At 38.6% G+C, this 14,559-nt stretch overlaps 1 pseudogene; it reads left to right on the top strand.

Annotated features, from left to right (window-relative positions):
• The first annotated feature begins 4,193 nt into the window (after positions 1-4,193).
• On the top strand, positions 4,194-4,679 carry LOC129464075 (small ribosomal subunit protein eS12-like; annotated as a pseudogene).
• The last annotated feature ends 9,880 nt before the right edge of the window (positions 4,680-14,559 follow it).

The following is a 14,559-nucleotide window of genomic DNA, read 5'->3' as shown; positions in this document are numbered from 1 at the left end:
AAACTACTTCCCTTGAATTGGAGAAACCAACAGACTTAATTCAGCGAATCACAACTTGCCAGAACAGAAACCCACAAGATGAAACCTTCATGGGAAATGATCCCAGGGTAGGAATATCTGAACTGTTACTGATAAATTGCTAAAGGCACAGTACGGACAAGTCTGAGAGTTAAAAAGCCCCAGGAGATCCAATGAGAGGGAGGCCCCATATTTTTGTGACTTTTTACCTCCAGGAGCTTCACTTGGTTCTCGCAGTGAGTATTGGAGAAAAGTTCCCTCATGCTTCTAGCCAGAGGAAGGGAAAGAAACCATTTTGAAATACGCCAGAGCATTCTGCTATTCTTAACAAGGTATACCCTCAGTTGAAACTATTTAACCAGAGTCTAACCTCCTGGGGCTTTATCAGAGCCTGACTCACCTGGGGATAGGGAAATAGCCAACTCCAGCTCATTTTAGCCATCCTGTCCCACTTAAGGGGGAAGGGGTAACTGAAAGGCACATGTGAACTTCATAGTCCAAAGGCTCATGCCCTCTGAAAGAGACGTAATCATAGAGCCATAGAATGCTTCCCGCCCACCACCCCCCAAACACCTCCCTGCCACATTACTAAAGACATGTTCACAGCAGTTACTTTTACCCAGTATACCAGGTCCTGCTATGAAGAAAAAAATTACGGGACATACTAAAAGGCAAAAACCACAGCATGAAGAAACAGAAAAAGCATCAGAACTCAGATATGGTGGAAATTATCAAATGGAGAATTTGAAACAACTATTATTAATATGCTAAGAGCTCTAATGGATAAAGTAGACAGCATGCAGGAAAAGATGGGCAATGTATGCAGAGAGATAGAAATGCTAATAATGAACAAAAGTGCTAGAAATAAAAAATACTGTAAAGAAATGAGTGCTTTTGGTGGGCTTATTAGTAAACTTGTGATTGTTGAGAATCTCTGAGCTTGAGGATAAATCAATAGAAATCTTAAAACTGAAAAGGAAATAAATCTTTTTAAATACACAGAAAAAGCAACAGACTATACAAGAATGATGGGACAACTAAAAAAGGTATAACATATGTGTAATGGGGATATCAGAGGGAGAATAAATAAAGAAAGAGACCCAAGAAATATTTGAAGTAATAATGACTGGGAATTTCTGCCAAATTAATGTCAGACATCAAAACACAGATCCAGGAAACTGAGAGAACACCAAGCAGAATAAATGACCTCCACCCCCTCAAAAAATATACACCAAGGAATATTATTTTTAAACTACAGAAAATCAAAGATAAAGAAAAAAACCTTGAAAGAATCCAGAAGAAAAAATATGTATCTTTCCTAGCAAAGAACAAAAAATTATATCTGACTTCTCCCTTAGTACTCATGCAAGAAGAGAGTGGAGTGACATGTTTACAGTGTTGAGAGAAATAGAACACCAAACTAGAATTCTGTACCCTGTAAAAATATCCTTCAAAAGTGGAAGAGAAATAAAAACTTTCTCAAACAAAAAATTGAGGAAATTTGTCACCAGCAGTAGACTTGCCTTGCAAGAAATGCTAAAAGAAGTCTTTCAGAGAGAAGGAAAATAACGTAGGTCAGAAACTTGAACCTATGTAAAGAAAAGAAGGGCATTGGAGAAAAAATAAATAAATAAAGGTAAAATTAAAATTCCTCTTTTTTCTTACTCACTTGGTCTAACAGATAACAATTTGTTCAAAACAACAATAGCCACAATGTATTCAGTTATATATGTTGTTGGGGCTCAGAAGCTGATACCCCTAAATATGGCACATTGACATGCTAAACTGAAAACGCCTCGAGGTCTCTCTAACCTTCTCCCTAGTACTGTCTCTCCCAAAACCTTTATCTGCCTAAGATCCAGATCCACCTCAAAAAAATTGTTTCTTCTTCCTCTCCCTGTAATACCAAAAACGTAGCCACATCTGAATAGACCCTTTACAAGTTAATTTCTGTTCCTGGATCCATTCATTCTCTCTAGCATTCCTTTGTTTTCCTTCAACAGACAATATTGTCCCTCAACAGACGGTTCTCCCTCCTGTTTTGCCAGGGTGATATATATGCTTCTTTCATCTTGTTGAGGGGTAAGCAATCACTCTGTCATTCTCCCCATGCATACATGTTAAATAAATTTATATGCCTTTTCTCCAATTTATCTGCCTTTTGTGAGTATATTTTTCAGAGGGCTAAGGGGAAAAGCTCTCTCCTGACTCCTAGAACCCTTATGTGCAACATATGCTTTAATATGCTTACATATAAGCAAAGCAAATAACAACAATAATATGAAAAAAAACAGAGAGGAATTAGAATTATTTTGTTATTATTAGGTACTTGTGTAACTACCTGTGAGAATGTGAGTACCACTATTATAAAGTAAATACCCATATGCTCATAGTATAGTGTTATTTGAAAGTAGACTTGGATTAGTTGTAAATTTATATTGCAAAATCTAGGGGAACCAATAATATATATATATATATATATATATATATATATATATATATATATTTTTTTTTTTTTTTTTTTTTTTTTTTTTCGAGATGGAGTTTCAATCCTGTTGCCCAGGCTGGAGTGCAATGGCATGATCTTGGCTCACCACAACCTCTGCCTCCCAGGTTCAAGTAATTCTCCTGCCTCAGCCTCTCGAGTAGCTGAGATTACAGACATGTGCCACCATGCCCGGAGAATTTTGTATTTTTAGTAGAGACAGGGTTTCTCCATGTTGGTCAGGCTGGTCTCAAACTCCTGACCTCAGGTGATCTGTCCACCTCGGCATCCTAAACTGCTGGGATTACAGGTGTGAGCCACTGCACCTGGCCAAAAATATTTTTTTAAGTAGTAAAACTCATATACTAAAAAAAGGAGAGGAAAAGGATCATATGACATACTCAATTAAAACTTGAAGATGCAGAAAAAGAATGGAAGACAAAAATAGGAACAAAGAATAAGAGCAATAAATAGAAAACAGTAACGGATATAATAGATATTAATCTAATTATATCAGTAATCACTTTGAATGTCATTGCTCTAAATGTACATATTAAAAGATGGAGATTGTCAGAGTGGATCAAAAAACAAGCCCAAAATATATGTTGTCTACAAGAAACTGCCTTCAATATAAAGACAAATATAGATTGAAAGTAAATGGATGGGGAAAGGTATACCATGCAAACACTAATCAAAAGAAAACAGGAGTACCTCTGTTAATTTTAGACAGAACTGCAGAGCAAGGAAAGTTATCGGGGTTAAAGAGGGGGCATTGCACAATGTAACGGTGTCAATTATCCAAGAAGACAACAATCTTCAATATGTGTTCATCTAACAATAAAGTGTCAAAATAAATGAGTCAAAAACTGATAGAGCTGAAAAGAAAAATTAATAAATCTATTAGAGTTGAGACTTCAATACCCTTATTTTAGAAATGGACAGATCCAGCAGGCAGAATGTTAGTAAGGGCATAGTTGAACTCAACACTACCATCAATCAACTGGATAAAAATGGACTTTTAGAGACTACTTCAAGCAACAGCAGAATATATATTCTTCTAAAGCTCACATAAAACATTCACAAAGATAGACCAAATTTTGGTCCACAAAACAAGCTTTAGCAAATTTAAAAGAATATAAATAATACAATGTCTGCTCTCAGACCACAATGGAATTAAACTAGAAATCAATAACAGTAAGATAGCTGAAAAGTCCCAGAATATGTGTAGATTAAACAACACACTTCTAAATAACACATAAGTCAAAAAAGAAATCTCAAAACAAATTTTAAAATATTTGGCACTTGATGAAAAAACAACTTATCAAAATTTGTGAGATGCTACAAAAGCAGAGCTTAGAGAGAAATGTGTATCACTGAATCCATATATCAGAAAAGAAGAAAAATCTAAAAGCAGTCATCTAAGCTTCCACCCTAGGAAACTAGAAAATTTAAATTAAAACATCATGCACAAGAAAAGAAATAAAAATTGGAGTAGAAATCAATGAAATTTAGAACAAGAAATCAATAGAAAAAATAAAATCTAAAGCTGATTCTTTAAAATTATCAATAAAATCAATAAAGTTCTAGCCACTATAACTAAGAAAAAAGAAAGGATAGATTACTAATATCCTAAATGAACGAAGGAACATCACTACATATTCCGTGGACATTAAAAGGATGATCAAGAAATACTATAGACCTTTACCTGCCACAGCTAAATTGTGCAGAGGTGGAAGCTCAGGTGCATTCAATATTTGGCTTCATCCATAACCCACCACCATGGTCGAGGAAGGCATTGCTGCTAAAGGTATAATGGACATTAATACTGCTTTACAAAAAGTGCTGAAGACTGTCCTCATCCACAGGAGCCCAGTACATGGAATTCACAGAGCTGCCAAAGCCTTAAACAAGCACTAAGCCCATCTTTGTGTGCTTGCATCCAACTGCAGTGAGCCTATGTATGTCAAGTTGGTGGATGTCCTTTCTGCTAAACACCAAATCAACATAATTTAAGTTGATGACAAGAAACTAAGAATATAGGTTGTCCTCTGCATAACTGACAGAGAAAACCTTTTAAAGTGATTGGTTGCAGTTCTGTAGTAGTTAAGGACTTTGGCAAAGCAGCTCAGGCCAAGGATGACATTGAAGAGTACTTTAGATACAAGAAATGAACAAAGAAAGGTTTAGCTCACAGTTAACAAAAATATTATGAACAATTCTATGCCCACAAAATTTATAACTTAGATAAAATGCAGCAATTCCTTGAAAAACACAATCTTCCAAAACTCACACAAAAAGAAATAGATAATCTCTATAAGTATATATCTATTAAAGAAATTGAAACAATAATTAATAACTTTTCTAAACAGAAACTAGTAGGACTAGATGGGCTCACTGCTAAAATCTACCAAACATTTAAGGAAAATATAATCTCTTTTCAGAAGATAGAAGCAGAGGAATTTCTTCCTAACTCATCATATGTGATCAGCATTATCATAATACCAAAACCAAAGACACTACAAGAAAAGAAAACTATAGACCAATATCTCACATGAACTTAGGTGCAAAAGTCCTCAGCAGAATTTTAGCAAATAGTATCCAACAATGCATACAAATAATTATATACTATAACCAAGTGGAATTTATCCCAGGTATGGAAGGCTGGTTCAACAATCAAAAATAAATTAATGTAATCCCTCATTTCACAAGCTAAAGAATAAAAATCACATACCTATATCAATAGATGCAAAAAGAAGTATTTGAAAAAAATCCAACATCCATTCGTGATATGCATTTTCAGTAAACTAGGTATAGAGGGAAACTTTCTCAATTTGATAAAGAACATCTACAAAAATCTACAGCTAATATGATGCTTAATGGTGAGAAATTAAAGTCTTTCCCACAAAAGATCAGGAACAAGGCAAAAATGGACCTTCCCATCACTGCTACTCAACATTATATTGGAAGTCCTGGCTAATGCAATAAAACATAAAAGGGAAATAAAAGGAATACAGATGGAAAAGGAAGAAAAAACTGTCTTTGTTCACAAATGACATATGATCTATGTAGCAAATCTGAATGAATCAATGAAAATCTCCTGGAACTAATATGATATTATAACAAACTTGCAGGATACAAAATTAATATACAAGAGTCCATTGCTTTTCCAAATACCAGCAACGAGCAAGTGGAATTTGAAATTAAAAGCACAATATCATTTATATTAGCATCCCAAAAATGAAATATTTATGCATAAATATAACAAAATATGTATAAGATCGAGATGAGGAAAACTACAAAACTGACGAAAAAATTCAAAGAAATAAAGAGGGAGATATTCCATGCTCATGGATAGGAAGACTCACTATTGTCAAGATGTCAGGTAATCCCACTCAAAATCTCAGCAAGTTATTTTGTGGATATTGACAACATGATTCTAAAGTTTATATGAAGAAGCAAAGACCCAAATAGCTAGCACATTATTGAAGGAGAAGAACAAAGTTGAAGGTCTGACACTACCCAACTTCAAGATTCACGTAAAGTGACAGTAATCAAAATGGTGTGGTAATGGCAGAAGAATAGACAAATAAATCAATGGAATAGAATCAATAGCCCAGAAATAGAACCTCATAAATACAGTCAACTGATCTTTTACAAAGGAGCAAAGACAATAAAATGCAACAAAGATAGTCTTTTCCACAAATGATGCTGAAACAGCTGAATAGCCACATGCAAAAAATAAATAAATAAATCAAGGCACAGATATTACATCCTTCAAAAATTAATTCAAAATCAATTACAGACCTAACTGTAAATTACAAAACTATAAAACTTCTAGAAAATAACAGAAGTCTATATGACCTTGGGTCTAGATACAACACCAAAGGCATGGTCAGGAAAGAAAGAATTGATAAACTGGACTTCATTAAAATTAAAATTTTCTGCTTTGCAAAAGATAATGTCAACAGAATGAGAAGACAAGCCACAAACTGGGAGAAAATATTTGCAAAAGATGCATCTGATAAAGGACTGTTATCCAAAATACGCAAAGAACTCTTAAAGCTTAACAATTAGAAAACAAACCTAATTTAAAAATTGGCCAAAGATTTTGACACCTCACCAAAAAAAAAAAAAAAAAAAAAGATATACAGATGGCAAATCAGCATATAAAAAAAAGATGCTCCATACTATCAGGGAAATGCAAATTAAAACAACTATGGGATATCAATACACACCTATTAGAATAACCAAAATCCAGAACACTGACAACATCAAATGCTGACGAGGATGTGGATCAGCAGGAAATCTCATCCATTGCTGGTGGGAATGCAAAATGATACAGCCACTTTGAAACCTAGTGTGGTGTTTTCTCTTTCTTTCTTTCTTTTTAATTTTTTGGAGACGGAGTCTCACTCTGTTGCCCAGGCTACAGTGCAGCGTGATCTCGGCTCACTGCAACCTCTGCCTCCCGGGTTTAAGCAATTCTCCTGCCTCAGCCTCCCAAGTAGCTGGGACTACACGCACACGCCGCCATGCCCAGCTAATTTTTTTGTATTTTAGTACAGACAGGGTTTCACTGTGTTGCCCAGGCTGGTCTCAAACTAACTCCTGAGCTCAGGCAATCCGCCTGCCTCAGCCTCTCAACGTGCTAGGATTACAGGCGTGAGCCACCGTGCCCGGCCAGTATTTTCTTATAAAACTAAACATACTCTTAATTATACAAAACAGCAATTGAACCCCTTGGTGTTTATCCAAAAAAGTTAAACACTTTTACCCACACAAAAACCAGAACATGATGTTTATGGTAGCACTATTCATAACTGCCAAAACTTACAAGCAACCAAGATATTTTTCAGTAGGTGAACGGACAAACTGTGGTACATCTAGACAATGGAATAGTACTGAGCACTAAAGAGAAATGAGCTATCAAGCCATGAAAAACATGGAGGAATCTTAAATGCATATTACTAAGTAAAAGAAGCCAATCTGAAAAGGCTATATACTGTGTGATTCCAAATATATAACATTATGGAAAAGGCAAAACTATTGTGTCCGGAATTGGTGGGTTCTTGGTCTCACTGACTTCAAGAATGAAGCCGCGGACCCTCGCGGTGAGTGTTACAGTTCTAAAGGCGGCGCGTCCGGAGTTTGTTCCTTCTGATGTTCGGATGTGTTCAGAGTTTCTTCCTTCGGGTGGGTTCGTGGTCTCGCTGGCTCAGGAGTGAAGCTGCGAACCTTCCGGTGAGTGTTACAGCTCTTAAGGCGGCGCGTCTGCAGTTGTTCGTTCCTCCCGGTGGGCTCGTGGTCTCGCTGGCTTCAGGAGTGAAGCTGCAGACCTTCCCCGTGAGTGTTACAGCTCATAAAAGCAGCGTGGACCCAAAGAGTGAGCAGTAGCAAGATTTATTGCAAAGAGCGAAAGAACAAAGCTTCCACAGTGTGGAAGAGGGCCCGAGCGGGTTGCCACTGCTGCCTCGGGCAGCCTGCTTTTACTCTCTTATCTGGCCCCACCCACGTCCTGCTGATTGGTAGAGCCCAGTGGTCTGTTCTGACAGGGCGCTGATTGGTGCGTTTACCATCCCTGAGCTAGACATAAAGGTTCTCCACGTCCCCATCAGATCAGTTAGATACAGAGTATGGACACAAAGGTTCTCCAAGGCCCCACCAGAGCAGCCAGACACAGAGTGTCGATTGGTGCATCCACAAACCTCGAGCTAGACACAGGGTGCTGATTGGCATATTTACAATCCCCCAGCTAGACATAAAAGTTCTCCACGTCTCCACCAGACTCAGGAGCCCAGCTGGCTTCACCCAGTGGATCCCGCACCAGGGCTGCAGGTGGAGCTGCCTACCAGTCCCGTGCCATGCGCTCGCACTCCTCAGCCCTTGGGTGGTCGATGGGACTGGGCGCCGTGGAGCAGGGGGTGGCACTCGTCGGGGAGGCTCGGGCCGCACAGGAGCCCATGGACGGGGTGGGAGGCTCGGGCATGGCGGGCTGCAGGTCCCGAGCCCTGCCCCGCGGGAAGGCAGCTAAGGCCCGGTGAGAAATCAAGCGCAGCGCCGGTGGGTCGGCACTGCTGGGGGACCCAGTACACCTTCTGCAGACGCTGGCCTGGGTGCTAAGCCCCTCACTGCCCAGGGCTGGCAGGGCCGGCCGGCTGCTCCGAGTCGGGGGGCCCGCCAAGCCCACGCCCACGCGGAACTCCAGCCAGCCGGCAAGGGCCGCGCGAAGCCCCGGTTCCCGCTCGCGCCTCTCCCTCCACACCTCCCTGCAAGCTGAGGGAGCCGGCTCCCGCCTTGGCCAGCCCAGAAAGGGGCTCCCACAGTGCAGCGGTGGCTGAAGGGCTCCTCAAGTGCCACCAAAGTGGGAGCCCTGGCAGAGGAGGCGCCGAGAGCGAGCGAGGGCTGTCAGGACTGCCAGCAGGCTGTCACCTCTCACTATGAAAACAGTGAAATATCAGTGGTAGCCAGTGATTAGGAGAGAGGGAGAGATGATTAGGCAGAGCACAGAGGAGTTTTAGGGCAATGAAACTACTCTATGTGATACTATAATGGTGGATACATGTCATTATACATTTATCCAAATCCATAGAAAGTACAGTACTAAGAATGAACCCTAATGTAAGCTATGCACTGTGGGTGATGATGCCTCAATAGAGATTCATTAGTTGTAACAAACGCGCCAGTCTGGTGGGGGATGATGATGATGGGGAAGGCTCTGCATGTGTGGGGGGAGTACGTGGAAAATCTTTGTGCCTTCCTGTCAGTTTTGCTGTGAACCTAAAACCACGCTTTAAAAAACAGTCATTTTTAAAAGTCCATTAAAAATAAAATCAATAAATCTAATAAAGAGAAGTAAGTATACCTAGTTTTTAAGGAGCTATAGCTACCAGTTACAGCCTTTACTCAATATTCAAATACTCTTCATAGAAAACAGGTAAGTTATTGGAATGTGAATAACTTCACTAAGAATGTATTCTGTAATCCCATATATGTTAAAGTCAAATGTCTTATTGATTAACATAGTTAATAAATTTGGCAACTCTCTTTGTCTACTCTGTTCATACCAGGTGATAACAAATTTGATTTTAAATGCATTTAGTGAGCCACTTTAGATTCTAAAGAGATAGAGTTAATAAAATTTAAGAAAAGTTGATACAAAAAGCAATGCATTCCTACGTGTTTTATATGTCTGGGAAACTTCTAAACATACACATGGTTTAAGTGGTTGTTTTAAAAATCATATTCAAGTTCATTAGTCACATCAACTGACAATTATTATAACTGAAATGGTGTGTAGAAATGTCAGGTCTTTCAATAACCATAACTGATCAAAAATATGTTGTTTCCTTCTGTACTGAATAAGGAATCAGCACACATACACACAAAATACAAAAATTGGACAAAAAATATTAATTTTTCTTTAACAGAGTCTTAACGAAATTCAGGACTTTTAATCACTTTTTTTCATTCTCATATTTTTCCCTAAAATACTAGTCAATTACAGTCAAAGACCACTAAAAATTAATCCTGATATAGTATTCAATAGAATAGGTCTATCCTATTTCTTAAGTCTCCTGTTGTAAAAATCAAAATCTTGCTACAATTTCTTTATCCAGGCTTTTAAAAATCATGTGTTTCTACCACTGCAGGCATAAATGTCAGCTGGGTCTTCCTCCACATGTGTTCATTTTAGATCAATGACTTAGTTCCAGAACACTTTTATTCTCTCAGAGTAAGCACAATTCTCAAATGTTATGTAATCTACTAAATATTCTATAAAAGTTCAGGCAGCACTGATGTGGGTAGCCAAGTTCTACAAAAAAAAGATAGAAAATGAGGTGATGGAGAGAGAATTTGTCCCCTCTCTCAACTTGGAAACACTAGATATTGTGGATTCTAGGGGCCACGCCCAGCAACTTGCAATCTGAAAATTACTTGCAACAATAGAATAATAGTAGACAGAGAAAACACATTTCTGTGGCTCAGAATTCACTTATTATCATCTACTTTTTGACTCCTCTATTGCTGAGAGGCGGGAGCAATGTATAAATATGTATGCATGCCTGAAGCTGAGCACTATCATGTTCAACTACACTTTTAACAGTAAGTGATTTCTTTTTTTTTTTTCTTTTGAGACAGAGTCTTGCTCTGTTGCCCAGGCTGGAGTGCAGTGGCGCGATCTTGGCTCACTACAAGTTCCGCCTCCCGGGTTCACACCATTCTCCTGCCTCAGCCTCCCGAGTAGCTGGGACTACAGGCGCCCTAATTTTGTTTTTGTATTTTTAGCAGAGACTGGATTTCACCGCGTTAGCCAGGATGGTCTTGATCTCCTGACCTCGTAATCCACCCACCTAGGCCTCCCAAAGTGCTGGGATTACAGGCGTGAGCCACCACGCCCAGCTAGTAAGTGATTTCTTTATACAGCAAATAAAGAGGAGGTGAGTAATTCTTATCAGTACAGTTCATCTCAATTCATGTCTTCCATCTATGTAAATATAACCTTCTAGATGGAGGTCTGAAGTACATCAGGACCCTCTTTTCATCCAGAGCTAAGGTTGTGGGTACCAGATAAAATACATCTTCAACAATCGTAAACTACTCAGCAAATTATTAAATCATTGTAATCTCAGCTCCTTCTCTGCACTTGGTACTCCCTGCCCCTGTTTCCTTCCTATTCCCTCTTACCTAGATTTTCCATTTGGAGTGATGACTTAGTTGGTTATCTACCTGGCTTGAGATTCACTTCTGCCCCCTAGATTCAGCTTCTTTTTTTTTTTTTTTTTTTTTTTTTTTTTGAGAGAGAGTCTTACTCTGTCACCCACGCTAGAGTGCAGTGGCACAATCTCAACACACTGCAACCTCTGCTTCCTGGGTTCAAGCAATTCTGTCTCAGCCTCCATAGTAGCTGGGACTACAGGCCACGCCACCACACCAGATTAATTTTTTTTTTTTTTTTTTTGAGACAGAGACTTGTTCTGTGGGCCAGGCTGGAGTGCAGTGCCACCATCTCAGCTCACTGCAACCTCCACCTTCCGAGTGATTTTCCTGCCTCAGACTCCTGAATAGCTGGGATTAGAGGCACCCGCCATCATACCCAGCTAATTTTTGTGTTTTTATTGGAAATGGGGTTTCACCATCTTGGCCGGGCTGGTCTCGAACTCCTGACCTCAAGTGATCCACCCGCTTCAGCCTCCCAAAGTGCTGGGATTACAGGCATGAGCCACTATGCCCAGCCTAATTTTTGTATTTTTAGTAGAGACTGGGTTTCACCATATTGGTCAGGCTGGTCTCAAACTCCTGACCTCAGGTGATCCACCCGCCTCAGTCTCCCAAAATGCTGGGATTACAGGCGTGAGCCACCATGTGTGGCAGATTCAGCCTCTTAGACCATGGTTCTTGCTTCAAGAGTCCCTGTAATCCCTGTAACCACACCAGCCCCAATTCCTGTGACTCTCCCCCACAACCCAAGTCTCATGCAGAGTTTCTATATTTCACTGGAGAAAGTGCAGGGTTCAAGGAGGTAGAAGCATTCCATTTCCTCAGGTCAAAAGCACCATCAATCTAATAATAATGAAAACGAAGGGATATTTATGTATAACCTTCAACTCCCTCAGCTATGTAGTTTCAGAAACATAAGAATGCAAAGAAAACAAAGGCAGCATTGAATGAAGGAAATACAGTAGTACACTCACATTAAACTATCGATTTGGCCTGGGCAACCCTACATTGGTCCCTTCATAGAAAATATTCAAGCATTAATCTCTTTAATTAAAATTTTAAAATCCATGTAAATAGATGGGTTAAAATTAAAGATTTTATATTACAATTTAAGTAATAACATAGAGTACAGTAAACTAAAACAATAACAACGTAACAGCTCTAAAAAGAGTTGGATTGGAATCCTCTTATCTAAATCACACCCAGACCTCCAAAGGAGATTTTAAACATAGATTCCTAAATCCCATTGCAAACCCACTGAAACAGAACCTTTATGGGTACAGATAAGAAGTGTTAAGTTTTAGGCCAGGCGCAGTGGCTCAACCTATAATCCCAGCACTCTGGGAGGCCATGGCGGGTGGATCACTTGAGGTCAGGAGTTTGAGACCAGCCTGGCCAACATATTAAAGCCCTGTCTCTACTAAAAATATAAAAAGTAGCTGGGCACGGTGCCACACGCCTGTAATCCCAGCTACTAGGGAGGGTGAGGCAGGAGAATCGCTTGAGCCTGGGAGGCAAAGGTTGCAGTGAGCTGAGATCGTGTCACTGTACTCCAGCCTGGGCAACACAGGGAGACTCCATCTCAAAAAAAAAAAAAAAAATAGTGTTTCTAATAAGTGATAAGTGGTGCTAGGGTGCTAATAGTCCCAGAACAAGCCTTCGTCAATCCCTGCTCTAGACAGTGATCTTTCAGTTTTTCATGTTATGTTGCATGCCTTCTTTCAAAGTCACCATAACAAGCAATTGAAATGCCAATTCCAGTGAAAATAAGTAGAAACCTAATGTGATTCTGTCAATTTTTATTGACTCTGATTGATCAAGATGTTTTTGCTGTCCATTTCCCATTTTACAACTTCAGTGTATTGTAGTAGTTAAGGACATAGATTTAGGAGACCAGTGGCCTGGTTCCAATCCAGGCTCAGTCACATATTAACTCTGTGACACTGTGAAATTTTCTCTATGCCTCATTTTCCTCATCTGAGAAAACAGATAATATGAGTATCTATTTTATAGTGTTACTGTCAAGATTAAATTAGTAAATATATACATAAATTGCTATGAACAATTCCTAGCATATAGAAAGCATTCAATAATCTGAGTTATAATTAATATTTTCATTATAGCATTGGATTAGGTATTCAAAGTTGGGGAGGTACTAGGTTTAGTAAAAAGAAAGATTTAATTTAAAGAAAATAAGGCTGTAGAATATTTTCTTTCAAGAAAATAAGGCTATAAAATATTGTAAATTACTATTTCTTTTCACAGACAGCAAAATATCCTTCTAGTTTGAGTTTATTACAAACATAAATGTTCACATGCAAAAATACTGAATGATGAAGTATAGCATACATAAAAATATGCCTTATGTGTGCATATATAGATATATCTGTAAACACACACACACACAAACACACACACGCTTCGAAGACCTGTAAAACTAAGCATAGGTTTTTAAAGTCAAGAGAGATTTCAATGGATTTATTTTCATTTTTAATTGTTTCAGTCTAGAAAGTCAGAATTTCTCAAAAGAATTTTTCGCCCCAGTAAATATGCCCCATGAGATATGAATGATAAATGCATTTTATACTGCAGAAGATTTTCTTTCCAAAAACCCAGTTATCAACCACTTAAACAAATTCCTACAAGGAAGAAGAAACACCGTGCACATGGTCAAGTTCTGTGCTTCTCGTTTCTGTCATTTAATTGCTCTGTACTTGTATCTGGCTTTACCAAAGGAAAGTCTGATGCATGGAATTTGCTCAAAGCTGAGAATAATAGACTCTACTCTGTCCGATTTATCCTGTACAGCATCATTTTCTCAGGGAAGCAATGTGCAAAAGTGCTTTGTGGCAAAATATATGGAATGAAGGGAAAAAATGGTAAAAAGAAAACATTCTCCAAAGGAAACAAAAGTGACTGGAGTGAAACCCTCTGTCTGGTAAATTTAACTTTACTTAAAACCCGTGTGTTACCTATTATTTATCATTTTTCAGTGTCTAAAAGTGAACGAGGAAAGAAAACTATTAAGAAGGAATACTTTAAATTTGTGTACACATGTCAAAAATTTCTTACGTTGAGATTTGAGGAAACTTACTCCTTCCACACCTCCAAAAAAATGCAGGCTACCTGCCATACTTTTAGATTTTAGAGAAATTTTGTGTTATTCTCCTGTACCCCTTTAGGAATATATACGTTTTTAAACTAAAGGCATAAAATGACAGAAATCATTTCATCTTAGAACTGAAAAGTAAGTGGGAAGCCCTAAAGGAAGGTTGTTTCTCAGTCCCTCAAAAATTAGTGTGGAATCTTGGCGTCTTCTTATTTAAATCTACTTCAAG

The sequence above is a fragment of the Symphalangus syndactylus genome, chromosome 15 (assembly GCF_028878055.3).
Source record: "Symphalangus syndactylus isolate Jambi chromosome 15, NHGRI_mSymSyn1-v2.1_pri, whole genome shotgun sequence".
NCBI classification, from domain to species: Eukaryota; Metazoa; Chordata; class Mammalia; order Primates; family Hylobatidae; genus Symphalangus; species Symphalangus syndactylus.
This window is presented reverse-complemented; position numbering and strand designations above follow the sequence as displayed.